Below are 16,015 nucleotides of genomic sequence, written 5' to 3' on the forward strand. Positions count from 1 at the left end.
ACACACACACACACACACACACACACACACACACACACACACACACACACACACACACACACACACACACACACACACACACACACACACACACACACACACACACACACACACACACACACACACACACACACACACACACACACACGGCGGAGAGAGAACTAAGCGCTCCGAGATGTGGTTAAATTAAATTACCCGTCTTGAGGTCGACAATGCTCTTTGCCAAAAGTGAGAAATAATGTATTGCTATTGAATAGAATATAATCATGTAATGTACATGTACAATGAAAGCAAGAAAAGCTTCTCCCTTTTTTAAAAGGTGCCATCAAGTGCAATAACAGTTTAGCATGTAAGGGCGGTAACACAAGCAATTTGTCTAAACATTTAGCAAAAGTGCACCACATCCAGTAATATTTAGGCTCTATTTGAAAAAAAAAATGTGTTAGTCACACAGGATTTTGTAGGATTTCGAGTCATTGGCCCAACACAAGTTAGTAATCATTGGCAATCAATTACCTTTTTTCATTTACCATTATTATTTTTAATTTCTGCTCGTCTTTATTTTTATTGCAGGTTTTTATATCTGATGTTGGTGTGATGTGGAACAGAACCTTACTCTTTGGGGACCTCATGTTGTTTTGGTAAGTCAATTTATCAAACAAATTCCTTAATTTTCAACTTTTCAGCAAACTATTAAGATTTTCGTTTAGTTCACTCTGCTTAGACCCAAAGGTGACTGTGAAACACCATCACTAATGTTTAATTCCCCCCCCCATTTCTCTCTTTGTTGTTTGTCTAGTTTATGTGGCAATGTAAAGACTGTGGCGGAAGAAAAGAGGTGGTGAAGGGAAATCTATCTGCTGGAGAGTTCAAAGTCAGATGGCCTGCACTTTTCCATATTGATGAGGTAAGTTATATATTTCACATGGTGAATGTATGGTGAAATGCCTATTTACTGTACACATTGAGCTGATACAAAGCAACATGATCATACATTTGAAATGGTGTTTCTGTCCATCTGATAATTATCTTTTAGCTCTGTTTTTGCTTTCCACCAACTCCTTAGTAAAGTATTTGGCTCTTTAGCTGCTCAATGTTCCGCTGTCTTTACCAGCTATTCTATAACAGTCTGTTTGATTGTCTGAAGAAAACAGCTTCTGCTGGAATTGGGGTTTTCACTTTATTCCTCAACATTTTACCCATTGTCAATTAAAAAAAATGACCTTAGATTAATAGAAATACTTTGCTTAGAACACACTGTACACCAATACACATCTTATCAAGGACTTGGTTAATGAGGTCAAAATTAGAATATATCCTTTAATTATATAGTAGATACAAAATATCATTACACCAATGGCTGAATGTGCTCTTTGTCTTCTGTCGTTTTGTTTTTGCATAACAGATACATGCTGAATTCCTGCGCATAACGACTATCCCACTTGAAACAGCCTTCATGGCGCAGTTGGACAGCCATCTACCTCAGCTGACATCTGTCTTCCAGAAGAAGGGAGGAGTTGTTGGCCAGAAACTAGCCAAACATCTGGCGATCTTGCAAAAGGTAAATGTGTGTATATTAGAGATGTTAAGATTCACCGATTCGCATCGGTGCACCGGCATAAACGTTCAAGATGCGAGTGCACCGGTTGAAAGAGTGCACATCGGCTACAGTTTGGGTTGAACTCGCGATGCATCGATTGCGTAGCGTCTTTGCATCGGTAAAAAAACGATTCATTCATATAAAATCCCCTCATCTTGTCAACGCTCAGCAGAGACGATCTTTGATATTTGCTTCGCCACTACGGAGGCCGAGAGTCTCAGTTATCAACCCACACAGAAGTTGAGGAGAAAGAGAAACACAGCGCACCGAAAAATACCTACAAATCAAACGTTTGGCAACACTTCGGATTGTTCAAGAAAGACGGTGTAATAGTCCTTTATGCTATATAGTTGACCGCAGGTCATGGAGAGTAATAAGGTATCCGTAGACCTTTGTATGAGGTATCTTTATTACTTAACAGGTCTACAGCCATGATACATAGATCCGTCCTAGATGCGGGCTTGCATACACACAGTATCACTCCGCAGCCGCACCCCATCAGTAACGTCCTGATGGTATATGTGCGCGGCACTATATACTACAGACGGTCAACTTGAAAAATCGCTCGCAAATTGTTAACGATGCCGAGCCACTTTAAAGTACACAAGTAGTACGAGGAACTTAGCGACGCACATAAAGAGGCTACATGAGGTCTGCGGCTGAAAAGAGAAACCTGAAAGTTAGACGTATGAGTTAAATCACTCAGTGAGGTGTTCTGTCAGAGAGAGTGGTGTTTAGTTTACAGCAGCCTGTGACGGCCAATAATAATTTAAATGTCTTCCTTACTATAAGCAGTTATGAAATACCTGTTTGTGAAAGGTTATTTATATTCTTTATTGTTATAGAACCCACTGGTGAGTTAGCCTATGAGTGTTAAGCACATCAGGCTGGCAGCTGTATGGGCATGGCACCATGGTAGCTGTTATTTGTTAATCATGAGCAATGCATCCTTACATTGTTTAACTGTGAGGTGTTATACAATTGTACTGTACTCTGGAGAGCTTTTAAAGGTAAAAAAATAAACGGCATGATGGGATGTGCAGTACCAAATATGTAAAGCACTTTTTTGTTAATGTATGATTTGCTGCATATAAGGAATAAAACAAAAATCCTCTGTCGTACCATATTGAAGTATCATTATTTTTGCATAGTGTTGAATCGCATCGTATCGCACCGAATCGCATAATGTTGAATCAAATCGTATCGAACTGTATCGCAACAGGGGTGAATCGTATCGTATCGCATCGCCTGGTGTTTCAAATGTATCGTAGCCTTAACAGTGGCGAGATTGTACTGTTAAGGCTAGCAGGGAACCCAGGAGCAGAGCAGAGACTGGAGGAAAGAGTTTCAAGCACAATAATAACGTTTATTGAATAATACTGGGCAGGGGGGTCTGGGCCAGGGAAGATAGACGGAGTCCAAGGGAGAGGGGAACGGAGGTCTGACCAGGAAGAAGAGCCAGGAGGAGCGGGACAGGGTCCAATGTTGGCGGTGGTCTGGAAACAGGAGATTGGTGTCAGGCTGGCTTGAAGCTGCCGGCAAAGGAGAAAACAGGGAATCGCAATCGAAGAGGTGCCATGATAGTTGCATGTTGTTTTTATCGAATCAGAAGATGTTTAAGACACATGCTTCATGTTACGTCATTTTGTACAAGATAATAAAGTAAGAGTATGTATCAAATATGATGTTTGTTTTATTTTAATATATTGAAAGTTAACATAGTAAAAATGTTTGATTAAATTCAACTTAATTTTTTGTATGTAGGAATTAAACTATAGAATTGATCTGAATGTACAAAAAGAAAAAAGGTTACGTTACATAATCTATTTTAGTACACTTAACATGGGTTTAGTGAGTAAATTCTACTCAAAATAGTTAAGCTGAAAATTATCAGTATGAATAAGATGCAATTACTCAAAATAGTTGAGCTGAAAATTATCAGTACGAATAAGTTGCAATTACTCAAAAATAGTTGAGCTGAAAATTATCAGTATGATTAAGTTGAAATTACTCAAAACTAATAAGTACAGTGAACTTAAAAAATATATCTGGATTTAGATACATTTGTTTCGTGCAACCACTTACCTAAATAAAATTAAGTAAATCCAACATAACAATTTTTTCAGTGCATGAGTATTAGTCTCTAGGGGATTGCAGAAAAATATATAACTAACAGTTCCACAGTTACTTGAATGTCACTGTAGCTACTCAACTGTAGTTACTTAAGTATATTATAGTATATTGAAACGCCCTGGTGGCGAAATTCGGTACTGTACCTTTAAGGCACCATTTTGCGCGACATGTGTGTTTTGAGTAGACACAAAATGCAGAGAGCACATGGTGGCAGCCAGTTCTATCAGCCACACATCGTTTTGGTTTAATCCGGAGTAGATATCTGTGACTGTGAGTACTTACAAACTGACTTGTGTGTGCCAAGTGATGTGTTTCAAAATTGTGGTTAATTGTGTGTTATTTCAATGTGTAAGCTAAGCTAAGCTAACTATGCTATCGGAAATTAGCTAATTCATTCAATTACTTTTTACACTATCATACAGGAAAGTGTCTATTATACACGTACAGGGTGGTAAAAGGATAAACCCTCGACCCTGAACGTCATACTGACCATGGACACAAGTGCTACTGTAAAATCGTGGAACACTGACTGGACCAAGTGTTGCCTATGTCAGGAGGTTAAGAAAGAAGATGTAAAGTCCCCCCAGGGCAATCCTGCCAGAAGAGGCGATGATGGATATATGAACTTGGCAACGAATATTCCTCTGTTTCACTCACTCAATGCACTACCAATCAAGCTAGACCCTGCAAGACTTGACGAAGGTGGTGGGATAAATGAAACCTTAAGACAAAAGAAGGCAAAATATCATGAGAGTTGTAGGCTTCTATTTAACAACACAAAGTTACACAGAGCTGAAAAAAGATCAACCCCTACAGGTACTAGTGATGAGGGCGGTAGAAGTAAGATCCCACGAAAGGTCCAAGAAGCTAAAACACAAGAATGTTTCTTTTGCGAAAAAGGAGGGGAGCTTAGAGAAGCAATGACAATGCAAGTGAATAACAGAATAAACGAATGTGCAAAAACACTCAGTGATAGAAAACTCCTTGCCAAACTAAGTGTAGGAGATGTCATAGCACAAGAACTGAAATATCACCTTGTTTGGTGGCATTGTATAACCGAGAACAAGCCTACCTAAAGGTGCAGGAGCAAGAGAAAGCACAGGAGCACTGGAAGGAAGCATATCCAATTGCTTTCTCCGAACTAGTCACCTACATTAGTGAGATGAAAAATGCCAGTGATAGTAGTGATCCACTCATATTGAAGCTTGCTAATTTGACCATGCTTTACAAGCAGAGGCTGAAGCAGCTTGGTGTTGAATCGCCTGATGTTCATCCTACTCGACTCAAGGACCAGCTGCTTTTTCACATTCCCAAGCTGCAAGCTCATCACCAAGGACGAGATGTTATGCTGGCTTTTGAAAATGATGTAGGCTCAATCCTCTCACAAGCATCCAAGTACGGTGAAGCGATCCACCTAGCAAAAGCTGCTGGGATAATAAGACGAGATATGCTACATCAAAAGTCAAATTTCAGCAGCACCTTTAACGACACAGACCTAGAACAGGCTGTACCACCATCACTGCTGCAATTTGTATGTATGATCGAACATGGTGCTGACATCAAGTCCCAACTCCAGCATGGAGCATCGAAATCTGACCTTTCTATATCGCAACTCCTACAGTACAACTGCTTTGCGAAATATAAGGAAGGAACGGATGTCCACAGGCATTCCAAGGACCGTGAGCTACCTTTTGCAGTCTACATGGGCCTGTATGTGTTTGCCAAGACGAGGAAGAGACAAATCATTGAAATGCTCCATGAGAATGGGCTCAGCATATCATACGACAGAGTCCTAGAAATCTCAGCACAGTTAGGAGAAGCAGTTGTTGCACAGTATGTGCAAGATGGAGTAATCTGTCCCCCAGTCTTGAGAAAGCAGTTGTTCACAACTGCAGCAGTGGACAACATAGATCATAATCCGACTGCGACCACAGCTCAAACATCATTCCATGGTACAAGTGTGTCCATTTTCCAACATCCAAGCACTGAAAATGCTGGCGATGAACGTGAGCCGCTCAAACTAGAGTCAGAAATGAAGGTTAAGAAAGTACCAGAGCTTCCAGAAGCATACACCAATATTCGACCAGCATACATCACGAAAAAACCCAATCCTCCTCCAGTAGCAAACCAATCTTTACCAGCACCCGAGTCGATCTGGTTACACTTGAAGGAAGAATATTCTTGGTTGGAGGAAGTCTTCCTCACTGAGGATGTGGCTGATGCAGTAAGCATCACATGGTCAGCCCACCATGCAACGCAGAAAAGGAGCCATCCATTTGAAGTGAGTATTTCAGCGATGATGCCTCTGTGGCGAGATCAGGCTCACTCTGTTGCAACGATCAAGCATGCCATGGCGAAGGTCCGTGATACAGTGGCTTTTCTGAACCCAGGGCAGACACCTGTCATTGCTGCTGATCAACCGTTATATGCTCTGGCAAAACAAATACAATGGAAGTGGCCCGAATATGGAGAGGACAAGTTTGTGATCATGTTTGGTGGACTTCATATAGAAATGGCTGCACTGAGATCGATAGGAACATTACTACGGGAGAGTGGCTGGACCAGTGCCATTGTGGAAGCAGAGGTGGCCTCATCTGGTACAGCAGAGTCTTACCTGTCTGCATCCAGTGTCACCAGGACAAGACAAGCACACCAGATCACTGCATGCAGCTTGTACAAACTGATGAAGAAGGCATACCATGATTACTGCTCTGAAGAGTCTTGCATATCAGATATAACCTTTGAGGATTGGTGTGAACAACGGAGGAAAGAGAGTCCGCAGTTCCAGTTATGGAGTCTGGTGCTGAACATGGAGCTCACCATAGTCACCCTGATCCGCTCATTCAGAGAAGGAGACTTCAACTTGTACCGTGAAGCACTTTCAGAACTGGTGCCTTACTTATTTGCAAATAACAATGTCAACTATGCTCGGTGGATCCCAATTCACCTCCGAGATATGATGTCACTTGAGCAACAACATCCAGATGTGGCCAGAGAGTTTCACAAAGGGAACTTTGCCATCCACAAGTCAAGAAGAGAATACTCTGGCCTGGCGATCGACCAAGCACACGAGCAAAATAATGCAGTGATCAAAGGTGACGGAGGAGCAATTGGGTTGAGAGAAGACGCGTCAGCACTTCGTAGGTGGATGGTCGCTGGACCCGAAGTTAGTCGTCTAGTAGCTGGATACGAGGCCATGTCTGGTATGAAAGATGCCACATATAGCAGCAGACACCACGAGCAGACAAGGAGTGCCCAGAAATCTTTCTTTGCAAAGGTGAAATCACTCTCTGCAGTGATGCAGGAGATGGGCAACCCATTCCAAGAAGAATCAGCCGACCTGCTGGTGCTAGACACGAAGAACATTGCAGACCCAACTCGAGCTGAAATGGTAGCAACACATCACCGATGGGGCAAAGAGCAGTTCCAATCATTCATGGAGGGGCTAGAGGATGAAGGTGAAAGTGCTTTTTATAATCCGATCAAGAAAAACCTTGCTTCTTTCTTCAAACAAGAGCAGGCTAAGGACATTTCTAAGGAGAAAGTCCTGAAAGACGACTGTCAGTTATTCTCGCGACTGTTCATCTCGTGCCAGAACAGGCAGTGTAACTTGCAAGAATTCTTCAAGCACGAAAATCAGTCGCACCCTGCATCTCTCAGTGATAGCGGCAAGCTTCATACGTGTCAGAAGTCACAGCTGGTTGAAATTCTTGAAGCGCAAGTGAACATCCCAGACACAGAACCAAATGGAGATGCAATCATCATTGATGGCTCAGCACTTATCAATGCCTTACCTCCACGTACTTCAAAGACATTTGATGACTATGCTAAAGAAGACATAATCCCAAAGGTTGAATCCTATCGTGCCAGGTACAAGCGGGTGGACGTAGTCTTTGATGTGTACAAGAAGTCAAGTCTGAAATCCGAGACAAGGTCGAAAAGAGGGCAAGGAATCAGAAGAAGAGTGACAGGGACGAGTAAGACACCAGGTAACTGGCAAAGCTTCCTTCGTGACGCCAGCAACAAGACTGAGCTGTTTCACTTCCTTGCGGAAAAGATGTGTGAAGCAGAGACGACAAGCACAGTAATTGTCACAAAAGGAGAAGAAGCCATTAGCAACACAGGGAAGTTGCTGGATGCTGTGTCCCCATGTTCTCATGAAGAAGCTGACAGTCGAATATTTGTGCACGCCAGGGATGCAACGACTGATGGGAGCAAGTCTATTATCATTAAGGCTAATGACACGGACGTGCTAGTCATAGCAATATCTGTACTGCCATCCTTACAGGAACTAGGTCTTGAGAAAATGTGGATTGCCTTTGGCCAAGGAGCCAAGATGCGATGGATTCCAGTCCATGAGGTAGTTTCTGCAATAGGGCTTGAGAAAGCTAGAGGGATCCCATACTTTCATGCGTTCACTGGATGTGATGTCGTGTCTGCCTTCCGTGGGAAAGGGAAGAAATCTGCATGGCAGACTTGGAACGTATTCGATGATGTTTCTGAAACATTCACTAATCTCAGCCAGCATCCAACATTGATTTGTGATCTTGACCTGCAGAAGCTGGAGAGATTTGTTGTCCTCATGTACGACAGATCAAGCGCAACCACTGGTGTGGATGAAGCAAGACTAGATCTCTTTGCCCGCAAGCAGATGCCGTACAACTCAATTCCACCAACACAGGCAGCGCTCAGAGAACATGCAAAGCGTGCGGCTTATCAGGCTGGGATCATCTGGGGCCAGGCAACCATCTCCAATCCAGACACGAGCAGTCCCGCTGAATGGGGATGGACACAGAAAGGAGAGACATGGCAGATATGTTGGACAACACTACCCCCTATTGCAGCGAGCTGTCGGGAACTGACGAAGTGTTCCTGTAAGAAAGGTTGCACAGGAAGATGCAAATGCTTTCAGTCAGAGCTCCCCTGCACATCACTCTGCAGCTGCATATGTGAACAGTAGCAGCTGGAGGACCAGTGGCATGGTATAAACAACTCATGGTGACAAAAGTCGACAATGGTTCCCAATGGGTTAAAGTATTTCCTGTGGTCGTAGACCCATACATTAGGTATCAAATTAAAGGTCTTAAATTATCGCATCCATTTATGACCTTTAAAATTTGATTAATCCTTTCTGTGCCGAATTATTACGGTTTTCGGGCGGCTAATCTGGCGGCCATCTTGGGAAATGGCCGCCATCTTGGATTTTCAATTGGCCAATCAGGCAGATTTGATTAGTACCACTTGGAGAACAAGTGTGCCAAATGTGACAACAGAGGATAAAGGGAAGCATGTGGTTTATATTGTGGAGGTAACACAAAACACTTTTTATCTTCCTTTTCACCCTTATCATCAGCCTGTATCTTTTTTATTGCCGCGGCCAATTGCCTTCTTTCACGGCACTCTGCTTCATCCTCCCAGTATTTTAAACACTTTCTATGAGTGTCCAGTTTTTCCAAGTCTTTTACTTTAATTGTACTCTTCTTTTTCATCCCATCTCCATACTCTTGTAATTTATCTCCCAGGTTTTTGATTTTTAATTTACTCAAAGAACCTCCCTTAGGAAATCCGAACATTTCCATCCATATATTTAATTTAGACAGACTATCTTCACCATATTTTGCTCGCATGACATCCACAATCGGACCCTCAGGAGAATGTACAAATCCCCTACCCTGCTTTGCTCCCATATCAAAGTCTTTAAAGTGTTACCAAAACACTCCGTGTTACCAAAACACTATTTTTCATCCGTCGATGCCAGATATTCCAAATATCCTACTTTCGAGCAGTCCCTCTCATAAATGTCATGTCGAGTTTAATTACGTTTAACTTTAAACAATTTAGACTTTGTACATCTCACCCAGTATTGAAAGCCCCTTTTAGTTCGTTGGATCTCGTGAAGTCAATCGGTTCCACCCCTCGCGCTGGTCCCCTCGTCCCGTACGGTTTCTGTCGAGGTAGAGGAGGATCCAAAGATCCCGGAGCTAGCAGCCACCAGCGTCCAGAGGTGTTCCCAATCGAACATACAGAGATCCTGCCGACAACGCCATTTGTTATGGAAATCTAGGACCCAAACACGGCTGGAGAGTACAAGTCAAAGTGATCAAAACAAATAAATGGTGAATCGAGAAAAGCTGTCTTTTGGTTATTTATTTGAAGCTTCAAATACACGATACAATAATATAATGTCACAAGTCGAACAGAGTGTAAGAAAGTCTGCCCGAGAGTGAGCAGAACAATGAAAAAGCAGAGATTATATATGAAAAGAGTGGGAATGTTATAACTCTTGTATTCACACGGCGAGATTGTTATGAGACACCTTCTGGCCTTGAGCAGATAGCATAACGGTTCTTGTGTGACTGTGTATGAGTCTCCCAGTCGCCAAAACAGCTGTGACCTTGCAGCGCCTGGGAATAACCCTAAATTAAATATATGGATGGAAATGTTCGGATTTCCTAAGGGAGGTTCTTTGAGTAAATTAAAAATCAAAAACCTATCATGTTCTTATACATTTTTAAATTCTATTTTATCATGTTTTATCACCACTGTAAAGCGTCTTTGAGCACCTGGAAAAGCGCTTCGAAATGAAATGTATTATTATTATTATTATAAGAGAATATAATAGAATGATAATGGTAAAAGCACAACAAGAGGAAATAAGAAGCATTTGGTTTAAGCATATGAAGGATATAATAAGAATGATATAATAAAAATGTCCACTACACTACGCACAACAGAATGTTTAATATTGGCCTGTCATTGGCCATAACCTCAGGATCAAGGTTTGTTTTTTTAATAATAGGTTTAATTACAGCTACTTTAAATGACTGTAGAACATAGCCTGACAGTAAAGATGTATTTATCATATTTAATACAGGTGTATTAATTAGGGGTGAAATTTCCTTGTACAGCTAAGATGGAACAGGGTCTAAGATACAGGTAGAGGATACAGCCTTTAGAGGATGAAATCATTGAATTTAGTTGGTTTAGGTCTATAGGAGAGAAGCAGTCTAAGTATATGTCCGGTGTTAAGGGTGACTCAGTACTGGCTAAAGGTAGGTGGTTTATTCAACCCGGTATCACTGCAAGACGTGAACATGTGACGATTTACCATGCTGGGAGACTTGAAGATGTCACGATTTCCTCTCTTCAAACGTGACAGTTACACGGTATTGTTAACATGGCCCAACCAGTGGAGATATACCCAGAAATGCCCAGCAAATGCTACCCCGACGGTCAGTTGTCATTGTCAATATTAATATAATAATGATTTATTTTTTAATAGTCACACTCGATTACGCCGATTTTCTTGTTGCCCTAGCTGGTCGACACCTCTTTTAGCAGAAACAAAAGCCGCGTTCACACTGCGGTACTTTTCCCACAAAGGTTCATGCGAACTTAGTTCATGCGAACTTAGTTCATGCGAACTCTTTAGTTCGCATGAACTAAGTACAGATCGCGTTCACACTAGAAAAAGTCCTTGGGGGTGGATTAGGCAAATGAAGCCGCTGACGTCACTTCTTCTTCTTCTGCTTTGGGTTTACTGGCAGGCCGCAAACCACTTCACGGCGTATACTGCTGCCCAAAGTCCCTGCCGGAAGTCCCCGGAGTTGGGGACTGGCTTCAGTAGAAGCTGCTGGGAGTCCCAGCAGCTTCTACTGAAGCCTTCCGAGTAAATCGCCAGAACGCCGACACCTCCTCATCTCCACCGCTCCCATGTTTTATTTTGTGTTGCCATAAGTTAGTCTCTCTGCGTTTCTGCGCTGGGCTAATGCTAATAATGCTAATGCAAGGATAATAAAATGGCGGCTTCACAAAACTTTTTGGGAGTTTTACGGGGCGTGGTTTGCAATTCGCCCAGCCAATCAGGAATATAGCTTTTTTCTCAAAAAAGAGCCGCTCGAAAGTCCCTGCTCTCTAGCAGGGACTTTCGAGGGGGTAAAAAGGTTCGCATGAACTACTTTTAGTACCGGCTCTTTTTGGTGTGAACGCGATCATGAACTAAGTTCGCATGAACCTTTGTGGGAAAAGTACCGCAGTGTGAACGCGGCTAAAGGCTACCTTAATGTATCCAGGGGCGGCGGGTACTGTAGGCTAGGGAAGGCTAAGCCTTCCCAAATATTTGTGTCACTGCATCCTGTTAAAATAAAAATATAATGTATAATGTCTGTGTCTTTGACATTAGCGCTGCTATGCAGCCACCTGTGCCCTGTACTACGAAGCCAGTTCAACATACGTTTGAATAACAAACAAACTAACAACAACAAACGAGATCTCGCTATGCGGTCCTGCGACGCTGGTTATCAACTCGGTAAATCAAACCAGGGATTCTCTCTCCAGCAGAGAGCGCGTTCACGTGAAAGGGGCGGGGTTAGCAACATTTGACCAATCAAAAACAGGGACAAGTGTACTGACAGCGCAGCGTCATACTTCATTAATGAAAAGTAAACTAATATTAGACAAATATGAGCTTTAAACATCCATGACTTAAAGATATAATCCAGGATACAAGCCACATAGTTGCACCTGCAAGGTGAATACAGAACAACTGGTTAAAAAATAAATAAACTACAGAGTGTTTGAAAACGTACAACAATTTTTCATTTCATTTCATTTCAAACCTTTATTTAACCAGATTGGTCCCATTGAGATCATAGATCTCTTTTTCAAGGGAGACCTGCAGCATATAGGTTCCACATGAAACATAAAACAATAAAGGACATTATACATTATATTTACAGGATACATAGTTATAGACATTTACAAGTGCCCATTGTATCGGCAAGCATTTCATTTACCCTAGCTTTAAAAACATGCAGAGGAATGAGATTGCTCAGTTTCAATTCTTGCTGAAGATTGTTCCAAGCAAGTGGAGCTGCGCACATAAAAGCTGTCTTACCTGAGACAGTCCTTGCTCTTGGCACATCTAACAAGACCACATCATGTGACCTCAGACAATAGCTGCTTGCAACTCTCTGTGTTATCAGCGAGCAGATATAATACGGGAGTTTACCCAACAAAGCTTTATAGATAAAAGTGTACCAGTGACTGAGCCTCCGTACAGAGAGAGATGGTAAACCTGCCTTTTTATGATATCACTGCCCCATCTAAGACACGAGTGGATCTGACTTTAATTACATTTGAGTTGAGTGTTTCGTCAACCTAATGTGTTGCTTAAAATAATACTTCTGCATACAGTATGTGACACTGTGAGTGTTGCACGGCCAGATACGGCTTGAGAAGCTGACTCAGATAAGGAAATATATGATATATTATGATATTATATGATTGATGATCAGATTGATGATGTGATATTAATGATAAGTGCGACACGTCGGCGTCTTCTCTGCATACGGCAGTTTAAACTGTATTTCCTTTATCCTGTAATATGACTTGAGAGATTTAAACTCTGCACACTGAGTTGATCTCTTTTCTATAGACGCCGGAGGCGGGCAGCGTCAGGTAAAAAAAAGTTATTTAGCCTTCCCAAACCTGAGCCTCACGCGCCGCCTATGATTAAATCGATGTTAATCCATGTGTGTGGATGTGGAATTAACGGACGTGACGTTGTGCGATTGCGTTGCCAAAAACATTTTAGAAGGCCTCACGAAATACTTTAATGTAAATTTAAATTTAAATGTGAAGGAATGTGTTTAGAACAAAATACATCCGTCATTAACAATACCGGAAACAGACGTAGGCAAGAAATGGTGTTTATGCGATGTGAAATCCGAAAACATTTAAAAAAAAAAAAAAAAAATACTTTATTCCGAGTGAGATTAGTCCAGCCGTGCGTCATGTCTCTTAAAAATCACTGTTGCTGGAAATATATCCCTGGAGGATACATCAGTGTACTCTCGGTTATGGCTCCTCCAGAGAGCCTCCTCAGTATTCTGTTAGTGACCTGGAAATCGATGTCAGTGCGCCAGTTTGAAGGACATCCCAATTCTCTAAATGTACATTGAGGATTGAGGATGGAGGGGTCGAGGAGGCAAACATTTGATAAATGACCACACAGAGGAAACAGGAGGCAGTACCTTGGATCCTAACAGCTGACTGTGTTTTGGAGTGGTGTTGATCCCGCATTATGATAATGCTTTAGGTCAGGGGTCGGCAACAGGCGGACTGCGGTCCGGATCCGGACCCAGACACCGACCTATACTGACCCGGAGCTATAATCAATACATTAATAGGGGATTTTTCGGCGCCTCCCGCTTTTGTAACGCTGATTTGGGTGACTTGTGTAATTTGTGGAGAACCGAAGAGTTTTCGTTTTGGGGGTGGGGAGTCCGTCCGTCAGTCAGTCAGTCCGACTGACGGACAACTACTCACTTCAAAAAAGAAGAAGAAATCTAGACTGCAAAAATAATTAAACAAGCGAGTACCTGTTTTTCCTGGCCAAGGACAGGTTCCATGAACACAACACGAGCGTAACGTGTCTTCACGTGGTATATGTCTCGTCTGAAAGGAGTGCTGACAGAGAGCACCGGAACGCCGCTCCAGCCCTTAAAATATTGCAATACCCATAAGGAGCCGTATACATGCCGCAGTGTTTGCGTGGGTGTGTCTTTAGTTGTAAGCACAGTGGCGATCTGTTGTTATTAGCATCTGGTTAGCTAGCTATGCTAACAAATTTAAAGAGCTTTTCTACAACCAGGTGGAAGAGAGCTCTCTCCTGAGAGGCTCAAATAACCTCAGCTCAGTGAGGTTAAGGCACACCTTGATGTGATCAATATAGTTATTAATGAGACTAAATGAAAAACAGGTATAAAATAATATATGACAGTAACCAAAAAGTTGTTAAAAATAACAGGAATAGAGTTTAAAAGGGGATTAATTTGTAAAATATCCAAAAAGAAAAATATGCTTACAGTTCTGTTTCATCTGGGTGTTGAGAGATGTATCCATAGATCTCTTCATGTTGCTCTCAAAGTGTACCAGATGCTTTTAACTTCAATATTTAAAAAAAAATCTTCCCTGGGGAGCATGCCCCCCCTAGAGGAGGTTAGGTCCCCCCTCCACTTAAATCATGTTCACATGGATAGGATACTAAATACATTTGCACACATCTTGTGTCCATATATTTCTGTGTTGGTGGTCATGTCACACCGTGCACGTGCATGCATGCGTGAGTCATGGTGAGATATCTGGATTAAGAGGTTGCTTTTTCTTTGCACAGCATGAAAGGCGAAATGAATGGGCTGTGATTTTAGTTTTTTTAAAGGGGAAAGGAAACACCAATTACAGTTATAATATTCCGGTAGTTTATTCATTTTACAATGGATATTGATCGTAATATTTATTGTATATGATATTACTCGCCAAAAGAAAATTAATTATCCGCCGGCCGGGTGGGGAATTCCGGGACCAGGCCGCCACCATTAGGGGAGTCCCAAATGGTGACGTCACTGGCTGTGTTTTCGCTCCACCAAAAGTCAACACAACGTAGCGATCGACGTTTTGAACGATGAATTTGACTATTCGTCGGGAGATGACATTGATGTGGAAGCATCTACAGTTACCAGGCATCCCATGGCCTATGCTTATGAACCGATTCGGTCGAATAGAGTGGCATACGATCCGGAATAAAAAAATTTAAAAAACACAATGCTAACAGTGAGCCTCTGAATTAGCCCCGAGCGAAAATGCTAACCTATTACTGCACCGATAGCTCCCTTATTACTTATCCTAGCCGCACATCCAACACATCGTTTATGATCGCAAGGAGACACAGAATCTAACGGTGCCCACCACAACACTGAAAGATACAAACTCGCGAGGTTATCCACAAAAACGTACATCAAAACAAGTGGCGCTAGGTACTAACATACGCCAGGCTAACGGCTTACCTTCCTCATTGTCTGGTCTAAACTGGTCTTCAATGACATTACAACGATAAAAACGATGATGTAGTTAATCCATAGGTTAATATACAATGGGGCTGTGTCCCCTTTGAAATGTTCTGATAATCTATAAGCAATACAACTGCAATTCCGTTATCTGCTGTCCGCTCTGTGCGCTCTGGGTCCTGCAATAACATCCATCAATAGCAATACTAGCCTTTTTAGGGCTGTTTTCGACAGATGAGCGTGTGTATGCCAGTTTAATTAGTTGAGTTATAGAACACCCCCAATTCTCTATTGTGCGTCATAATAATAGCTACCATTTAGTTTGGACGCGATTGCGTTAATTAATAAGGTCACACTGTGTCAGTAAATACATGTGTGAGCTAGTAATCTGGTAGTGCTGCAATATGTACCTCTCTCTCGGCAGCTGAAGCAACTC

The 16,015-nt window shown here is 42.1% G+C and overlaps 1 long non-coding RNA gene across 1 annotated transcript; it reads left to right on the plus strand.

Moving 5' to 3' along the window:
* The first annotated feature begins 304 nt into the window (after window positions 1-304).
* Window positions 305-1,566, plus strand: LOC117468062 (uncharacterized). The gene is made up of 3 exons (XR_004554425.2): window positions 305-641; window positions 800-907; window positions 1,406-1,566. It is a non-coding gene; the product is annotated as an uncharacterized lncRNA (long non-coding RNA).
* Window positions 1,567-16,015: the final 14,449 nt, after the last annotated feature.

This window comes from Pseudochaenichthys georgianus, chromosome 22, assembly GCF_902827115.2.
Source record: "Pseudochaenichthys georgianus chromosome 22, fPseGeo1.2, whole genome shotgun sequence".
NCBI lineage: Eukaryota > Metazoa > Chordata > Actinopteri > Perciformes > Channichthyidae > Pseudochaenichthys > Pseudochaenichthys georgianus.